This window comes from Megascapheus bottae, chromosome 24 (genome assembly GCF_031878675.1).
Source record: "Megascapheus bottae isolate mThoBot1 chromosome 24, mThoBot2.hap1, whole genome shotgun sequence".
Taxonomy (NCBI): domain Eukaryota; kingdom Metazoa; phylum Chordata; class Mammalia; order Rodentia; family Geomyidae; genus Megascapheus; species Megascapheus bottae.
The window spans coordinates 24,421,737-24,430,688 of record NC_143532.1 but is presented as its reverse complement, the minus strand read 5'-3'; the positions used below and the strand labels follow the sequence as shown (position 1 = coordinate 24,430,688).

The 8,952-nt window shown below is 46.4% G+C and overlaps 1 long non-coding RNA gene across 3 annotated transcripts in view; it reads left to right on the top strand.

Annotated features, from left to right (window-relative positions):
• The first annotated feature begins 4,246 nt into the window (after positions 1–4,246).
• Positions 4,247–8,952, top strand: part of LOC150047145 (uncharacterized) — a 44,760-nt gene continuing 40,054 nt past the window's right edge. For all 3 annotated transcript variants that reach the window (XR_016539510.1, XR_016539509.1, XR_016539511.1), the window contains exon 1: positions 4,247–4,361. This is a non-coding gene — a long non-coding RNA (uncharacterized LOC150047145). The remainder of the gene's footprint in view (positions 4,362–8,952) is intronic.

The window sequence follows — 8,952 nt, the reverse complement described above, 5'->3', positions numbered from 1 at the left end:
CATCTACCCATCCTTCTGTGATTGACCCTGGCTACTTATACAGTAGTGGACAACACATCCATAGAGAGTCTGTCTTTCTGAACTTCATGACAGACAATGAGACAGGCCATATACAGGAGAGGAAGCAATCAAATCACTGTGTGTACAGCTATGTATGCACTGCAGATGGTATGAAATAAATAAACAGGATGCTGAGAGAGAACACGAACAATGGAGCAACCCTAGCAAGAATGGTCAGAGATAATCATGTTTCAGCAGAAATTGACAAGAGACAGCCCTGAGTGGACTAGAAATCGATCATTTCTGGCAATAAGAAGATATGTAAAGGTCTCCTTTTGGGGAAACTGAAATTCTTGTATCCATTCATCACCTATCCATTTGGAATTGCTAGAGGGATACTCTGTGATGTTTTGTTTTTCTTTTACATCTGAAGGCTTGAAGGAGTTGAGTGTGAGCTCAGGGTCATAGATCAGGGAATGGCCTACATATGGGCATATGGGCACTGGTCACTACTTCCTTGATGAATCACTGCCAGGAGAATGCTCAGGAGGCTGAGATCTGAAGACTGTGGTCTGAAGTCAGCCAACATAGGAAAGTCTGTGAGACTCATCTCCAATTAACCATCAAAAATCTGACAGTAGAGCTATAACTTCAGTAGCAGACTACTAGTCTTGAGCAAAAAAACTCAGGGACTGTGCCTAGGCTCTGAGTTCAAGCCCCAAGACCAGGGTATGCATACACACACACACACACACACACACACACACACACACACACACACTCACAGACTCCCCACCCTAGCTTGTCAAGTCACATCCAGAATGTGATGTGTTAGTTTTACAATTACTCTCTTGTCAACTTGACACAATCTTGTGGAGGATTTGGGATGGAATCTTCTATAGTTTGTCCCCTAGGATCCCTGTACTGTAAACGTAGTACTTGGTCAGGTGATACTGGGAGGCAATCAGTGAGATCACTGGTGAAGTTGTTTTCAGAAGGGATTAGCATATTTCTTGTGGGACCCTAGTTAATTCTCTGGAAAGTCAATCATTTTGTAAAACTGCAAGGCTAGCTGGGTGCTGAGAATCACAGTCTGAAGCCAGCCTGGGCAGTAACATCTGTGAGACTCTTATCTCCAAATTACCCCTCCCCCCACCACACACAACCCAAACGCTGGTAGCAAAGCTTGGTTCAAGTGGTAGAGCGCTAGCTTTGGATGAAAAAGCTCAGGGACAGCTCCCAGGCCCTGATATTAAAACTCTAAGGCTGGGAAAAACAAACAAACAAACAAACAAACAAATAGCAAGGCTAGTTTTACCTCACTTCTCACTTTCTGTTTCTCACATACATTCCTGCCATGATCCCATTGTTTGTGAGGCCCCTTACCAGGGGCCAAACCAACGATACCTCCATTCCCAATTTCCAAAACCGTAAACCAAGCAAATCACTTCGTAAGTTATCCAGACTCACACATTTTGTCATAGCAATGGACAGTGGTGCAGTGTCTAGCCTTGGTCTCTTTTATGCTCTTTATGGATGATTCCTCCCACTCACCAAGCCATAACTTACCGGTACCATTCTTGGGCATCTTGGTAGGCCAACCTATATCTCCAGGCAGTGTTTCTTTTCTTTCACCCTCCTTTGTTGGTTTTTCATACCTGATTGGTTAGGTCAGTTTGGTGTTACTGTTACAAAGTCTAGTGGTGCATATTCATGTCCCGATTCCAAGAACTAGGATTATTGATAAGCTAGCCCCTGTTGACCTTGGGTGTTGCACACTTTGTGGTTTCTGACTTCCTACCAGATTTGTCCAGAATGATCTGTACTCTGGCCATTAATCAATTATTTCCAATCATTTCCTTGCTTAATTTGGGGAATGCAACACAAATCCCTATCTGTACACAGCTTTCAATGTAAGTCAACATATCACATATGTCTCTTTCTTGGCCAAGGTCAGGATGTCAGATACTCATAGTTTGCTCTCCTTGTATCTTCTGGGACTCTGATCCCTCCAAAGAAAAGAGCCAGAAGGGACAAAGATATACAAAGTGATAATGATCCACATCTATCTCAGTAAACAAGCCTTGCCAAGCTTCATCTGTCCTGATATCCCCTACCGAGTTCCAAGGCAAGAGAGTGAAGATGACCTGACTTAGAGCCTGATAGCACACCTACAGGCGTGGCAAGGTTGGGTCGGTCTGAACATAGCCTTCTGTCAGAGCAGCCACCCAGGGACCATCAGTGTGGGTCTCAAGCCCTGTTCTCTGACCAGGGCCTCACATTTGAGGGCCTGCTGGGAAAACAACACTGCTAAGAACCTTCTACAAGGACCTGACAGGCATCAGGTTGGTGGTGAGTAACTAGGAGAGTCAGAGGAGCAAAGAAGAGAACCTCAAGTCAGATCCCCTCTCCGTGGATTATGAGGTTGTCCTCCTGGATGTGCTTTTAGCACAGCTGTTCTGAGCTATGAGTGCCAGCTCGTTCTACTACAATGGCAACCTACTGTTCCTTCTGGTACCTCAGTTTCCCCATCTGTGCAGTGGGGACTTTGTGGTTTTTGCTATTTAAGGCTTTTGTGAGGTCAAAATGACACAACATCCTTTAGCTGTTGGAATAATTTGTAAACAACTAGCAGTGAGGATTTTCAAGCCTCAGCATTACCCTTGAAGGGGTCCAATGGAGACAGACAGGTAAGACCAGTTGACTTGCGGCTGTCTGGCAGCCATCTTGAACCACCCGAAGGTCACACAGGAGCTGAGTTTAGAGGGACTGTCAACCCACAGTGTGAGTAGTGCATAACTGGCCCTTGTCTACACCCCCCCCACGTTCTGCTGAGACCTCTCTGGCCCCTCTAGTTGAACTGTGGCTATAGACAGTTTTCCACCTAACCATATGCTTCTCTCTTATCTTTTTTCCCAGGCTACATTGGGACTGGCTTGAGGAAATACCTGTAAGTAACTAAGGAGTGTGTGTGTGTGTGTGTGTGTGTGTGTGTGTACATACATACAAATGTACAAGGCCAATTCAGTCAATGGGGAAGACAGGAAGACTGGCAGTGGCAGATGGCTCAATGGCTCTGACAGAATGCATACAAGTTGCCACCGATGCGGGTCCTCAGATGATCTCTGTGAGTTTGGGCCCCAGCTGTCCACACCAGAACAGCTCATCCACAAGTCCACCACTGCATCTTGTCCGTTCCTTGTCTTTCTCTCCCTTTGCCTCCCTGTGCTTTCTGGAATCACTCCTGTATAAACTATCTGTATCCCACTCGGGTCTGATTTAAAGGGGCTGAACTAAGATTGACTCAGAACATCTGTATCAAGTGCCTGGGGCTCTGGGGCCCTGTGCTTCACATTCTCGGCCTCTCCCATTGCTGTGAGCTTTCAGGGGGCTCATTGTCCCATCTCCTCCCTCTGAGGACATCTCACTGCTCCCCTCCGAATCAGAGCATCGCTGACCTCTCATCCAGCCCAGGCCTCTGTTAGTGACTTAGCCAAGTTGTCAGGGCAGGAGGGGTAAACACAGCAGTAGACAGCCTGCCTCAGCTTCTCACTCCCCCATAGGGGACCTGGCATCTTCAGAATCGTGTGGCCAACATGGCTGAAAGGAAGTATTTCAAAGGACATGGTGGCCCTTGGCTCAATAGCTTCTTCCTCAAGCCCACTTCTCACAGGGTCCATGTGTCAAGGTACTTGGAAAGACTTTACCAATGAACAGAGCAAGCAGAAACTAGGAAGAACTTGGCGATGGCAGGACTTAAGAGAAAGAGTCAAGTCCTGATGTTCTGGCTGCCAGTCTCCAAGCCCATTCTCACAGTGAGCATGGCCTGTGGTACCCTGTTTTCTCCTCTGGAGCACCTCTGTAGTGTTACAATCTCTTAGGACAGAAGTTGATGGCAGGGTTCCGGGGAGATGAAGGTGAGCTAGACAGATGTACTTCCTGCCATGGTGTAGCTGGCAGACTGAGGAGAGCAGATAATCACAAACACAGATGCATGACGATTTCTGGATGCGTTTGTGGGATGCCACACAGTACATTAAACCAGGGTGATTTGAGAGAAAGCGACGAGGTCATGAGAGGACAGCCTGGAGAGGTATCTTGGGGCTGCCACCAGGACAACGAGGCAGAGTTAGCCATGTGGAACTCTTGAGTGGATTTCCAGGAAAAAGGTCTCTCCAGGGCAAAGGCCTCATACCCGCCCTGGGAATGGTTGATTCCAGATCCAAAGAGCAGGACAAAAGGTGCTGGGGTTTGGGAACAGGAGTGGAACTCCTGGCAAGAAATGGGATCAGGGAAGACACCGGGCTGCATAAGGATTCTATCAGTTCACTCAAGGACAAGAAGTTACTGGAAAGTTTACAGTAAGTGCATGACCTACGTTGATTTGCGCGATTTTCTTATTTCATTAAAATTGAGACATGAAATACATTCAGTGGGTGTGTAAGTTCACACCCCTTGTGGTGTCTCAACAGAGTTTTATTTGTGTCCACCTGGGTCAGACTAAGGTCAAAAAGTAGGGCATCTTCAACAGACCTAACAGGCCCCAAACACCCATGAGCTGAGCTGAGGAATCCTACGGTGGCTAAGGGCTGAGCTGGTGAACCAATTAGCTGTTGTGGTAGCTATCCACGCTGGGAGGAGGAAGGATGCAGAGAGAAGAAAAATGGTAGCTTTGAGACACTTTCTGTTAATAAAGCCAGTAAATATCACTGATGGTTAGGCCAGGAGGAGTCGAAGCTAGAAATTAAAGAAGCCATCTTCAAGGTTTGGCTTTCAGGCAGCAGGTTGTACATGGCTTGTAAATGTGGAGGGAATATCCCTTGATGGAGCCATTATTTTAAAAATAAGCAGTATGAAAGTCCTCCCCCCCAATGAAAACTAGAACTAGTAGAGGAGCTAGTAATACTATTCCTGGGTATTTAGCAACAGGAAATGTAATCACTGCTCTCATGATGGTTGTAGCCCTGTTCACAAGAACCAACCTCTGGGAACAATCGCGATGCCCATTAGTAGGTGAATGGATTAAGGAGAATGGTAACATGTACACAATGGGAATACTATTGAGCCTTAAGAGGAAATGAAGGCTTGTCATTTAGGACAGTGCAAATGACCCTGGAAGACCTTATGTTAAATGAAAATAAAAAGACAGGCTCAGAAAGATAAATACTACATGGTCTCTCTATTTATGGAATCTAAAGTAGTTAAACTCAGAGATCCACTAGAGGCTGATTTGGAAGAGTGGTGGGGCCAGGTTGTTTAAAGGCAACAAATTTCAACTAGGAGAGAGAACTAAATGAAAAAGCTCTATTACAGAGCTTCATGTCAACAGTTAATAATAAGATATCGGGTTTGAAAATTGGGAAGAGAGAGAATCTCAGTATTTTCATCACATATGCACCCCCCCAACACCACATGTATACCTCTACACACAGATAATACATATGTTAAATAGCTTGCTTTAGCTCTTCCATAATGTATGTAGATATCAAAACATTATATTTCATGCTGTATTTTACATTATCATTTAAAAAGTACAACTTTTGGGGGCCTGTCTATGAAAACTGCTAATAATACAAATCAAACGGTGCAGCAAACTATAAAAAATAGTTTGGTGATCCTTCAAGAACCAAGTGGCTTGTGGGTTAGTGGGGCACCCTGGGTAGAGAAGTAGGGCCCAAGCAATGGGGTGGATGACACAGTGTGGACCTTTGGGGTGGCTCACACTGGGAAGAGTATGGTGCCCTGTCTCTCCCTGGTTCCAGAGAAGAGCTTCTAGGAGATAAGTAACAGGGTGGTGGAAGGACATAAGGAAACAGTCCCTGGCTGGGGAGATGCTGCTTTCCTCTTGGCTATGTGTCTTGAAAACCTGGGTCACTGGAAGGAGAGGTGGTAAGTAGGAGGTGATGTTCAACCCTCACTCGGGATCCATCTGCTCCATAATACAAACAGCAACAGCTGTCAGGGGAGGCAAGGAAAAATGAGAGGGGCTGCCCCACCATGCAGCCTAGGAGAGGGGCCCCTGGACCTGTGAGGTAACCATCTGGTGATGTATGGCCTGAGAAGAGTTGGGTTAATGGTCTTCAGCTGGACCCAGGAGTAAAACCCAGTAATTTCATAATACAGCATGTGATGGATTAAGGCATGTTAATACCAGGAGTATACATTAAGGGAAATGATCTCGCTGGCATACTAAATGGCAAAATAAAAGCACTTTTAGAAACTTCCATGATTAATTGGTCTGCCCTTTCAGTTCTGTACCATGATAAAGTAAAGCTCACTCCTCACAGCTACCTCCTAAGCAATTCCTCTGCTGTGTTGGACCCTCTGAAGACCCCTGGGGAGGTTGTCTGAGGGCCAGAGCTCAGACCTGCAGCCTAGGAGATGCCCTCACGTCATTGTCCTGGGAGTAGGAGTTGCGGTTGTCACAGGTATCTTCTTCATGAGGGTTTGACAGGCCCTTAGTGCATCGATCCAGATAAAAAGGCTGGTGGGTGTCTGATTTGAGTCCACAATCTGAGAATAAAGCTCCGGGTGGGTCAAATGATGGACAATGCTGTGTGTTTCTGATCTCAGCTCATCTGCCTATGAGCTGCTTAATCTTGGGCAAAACATAGAATTTCTTGGAGCCTCAATTTCCTAGTCCATAAGGGTAGGAAGAATCCTCGCTCTTGTTGCTACAAGGAGGTGGTTTGTGTCACAGCCACAGGATTTCCTGTGTGGTAGGCCCTGTCACTTAGTGAATACACAGGAGGGCTCAGAAAGTCTCAGCTCCTTGTACACCGGCTGGATAGAAACCACTTGGCAGCCCTGAGAGTCAACCTCTGTCAGTCTTCCCATTTTATAGGTAGGCAAGACTGAGATACAGAGAGATAAGTGCAGTGCTAATGCCCTCAATAGGTATAGGCAGGCTGACTTTCAAACCTTTGGCTAAGTGTCTCTCTACCCACCTCCCTCCTTCCCCTCCTTCTCGTCCTCCCACCCTCCCTCCCTCCATCTTGCTCTCCTTCCCCCCCTCAGTCCCAGCCCCATTCCCTTTGGAAAGGAAATGGGTGCTTTGGTTCTGTTCAGAGACCACACAGCTCTAGGACGGGAGGTAGGAAGGGCCTCTAAGCCCCACTCAGAACTTGCCTTGTGAGGTGTTGCTTTTGTTCATAGAAAACATTCTGGGGGATGTAGCTCTTCATCCCAGATCCTCGGCAGTTGTAATGGCATAGCTAAGAGTGCTAGACTAAGGCTGGGAGTCCCAGGTCCCAGGACTAGCCCCTCTCTTCTTCACACTGAGACTCAGGCCAGCCACATGGCTTCCTGTCTCCCAATAACTGTCTGTTATTTTTATTATTCCTACCTCCTGTACTACTCAATAATATTTAGAATGTTTTGATATTGTACCGCAATTTTAAATTTCATAGATGTGTTTTAACCCGTGCTTCCATTTTGATAGATTTTATTAAGTGATCTTATAAAATGTACAATCAGTGGGGGGGGGAAGACTGTGGGTGAGACACTGAAAAGACAAAGCAGAGGAGGCTGTGACCTGCAAAGGACAGAAAAGCTGCTGTGCAGAATCACTCATCTCCATGGTCCAGCCTCCCTCCCTCCTTCTCTCTATTTCAAAGAATAAAGGAAGCTCAACCAGGAGCAATGGTGACTGTGGGAATTCGGCTCTGGCCAGTTCTATCTGGCTCTCCATCTCCGATCAGCATCTATAGGTAACTTCCTCTACTGGTGCCAGGTGGCTCATCTGACTTCTCTACCTCTGTCTCCCCTCTGTCTCCCTGGGCCTCCCTGAATCTTTTTTTTGGGGGGGAGGGGTCAGGGGGCTTGAACTCTGCCTGGGCACTGTCTCTGAGCCCTTCAGCTCAAGGCTACCACCCTACCCTTGAGCCAAGCCTCACTTCCCATTTTCTAGAGGTTAATTGGGGAGATAAGGGTCTCAGGTCCTTTTGTACCCAGGCTGATTTTGAACCTTGATCCTCCGATCTCAGCCTCCTGAATAACTAGGATTACAGATGTGAGCCACTGCACCCAGCTCTGCCTGCATCTTACAGACTCATCCATTCCACTTTCCACTAGGGGGACCAGCTAGAGCTCAGCAAGAGAATAGTATGAACTAGCTGAGGACTTGTGGAGCTTATCTTTGAATAGCAGTGAAAAGAAACTAGCCATTCACTTCAGGGCTTTCCAAGAGAACAGACTTCTGTGTCACGGCAAGGGTGGTGAGCTTCTGCACCCACCAGGGCTGGGCAAGCGTCAGAAAATGACACAGATTAGAAGAACCCAGGGAAGGGAGTGGAGCGGTCTGTAGTGCCCTATGGAACCTACCTCCATTTACGAGAGGAGACTTCTGAGCTCCTCCAGCCAGCAGCTGCCACATGGAAATGTGGGCCTCAAGCTCTTATCTTCCGATTTTCCTATAGAGAATGTTGGAATCTGGATTTTTTTTTTCTTGAAATGACCCATTTAAAATAATATTGGCAAGTTGGGCACTGAAAGTTCACTTCTGTAGTCCTAGCTACTCAGGAGGCTGAGATCTGAGGATTGCAGTTCAAAGCCAGTCCAGACAGGAAAGACTCTCACCTCCAATTAATCACTAGAAAACTAGAAGTGGGGCTGTGGTTCAAAGTGGTATGGAATGATAACCTTGAGTGAAAAAGCTCAGGGACAGCACCCCTTCCCCGCCCCACAACCAGGCTCTGAGTTCAAGCCCTAAGACAGAAAAAAAAAACTAACAAATAATTTAAAAATATTTTAAATCCTACAGGTCAAATGTAATCCATTTATTAGCCAGGTGTGGACTGTTAGCAATTGTTGGTGTAGACATGTCTGTCCATATTGCTAGCTGGGTGATCAGATGTTGTATGTGCATTCGATAGAACAAAAGACCTAATATTTAGGGCTCAGAATAGTCCCAGGAGGAAGGCTACTATTGAAGGTGTCCCATCAATAAACGAG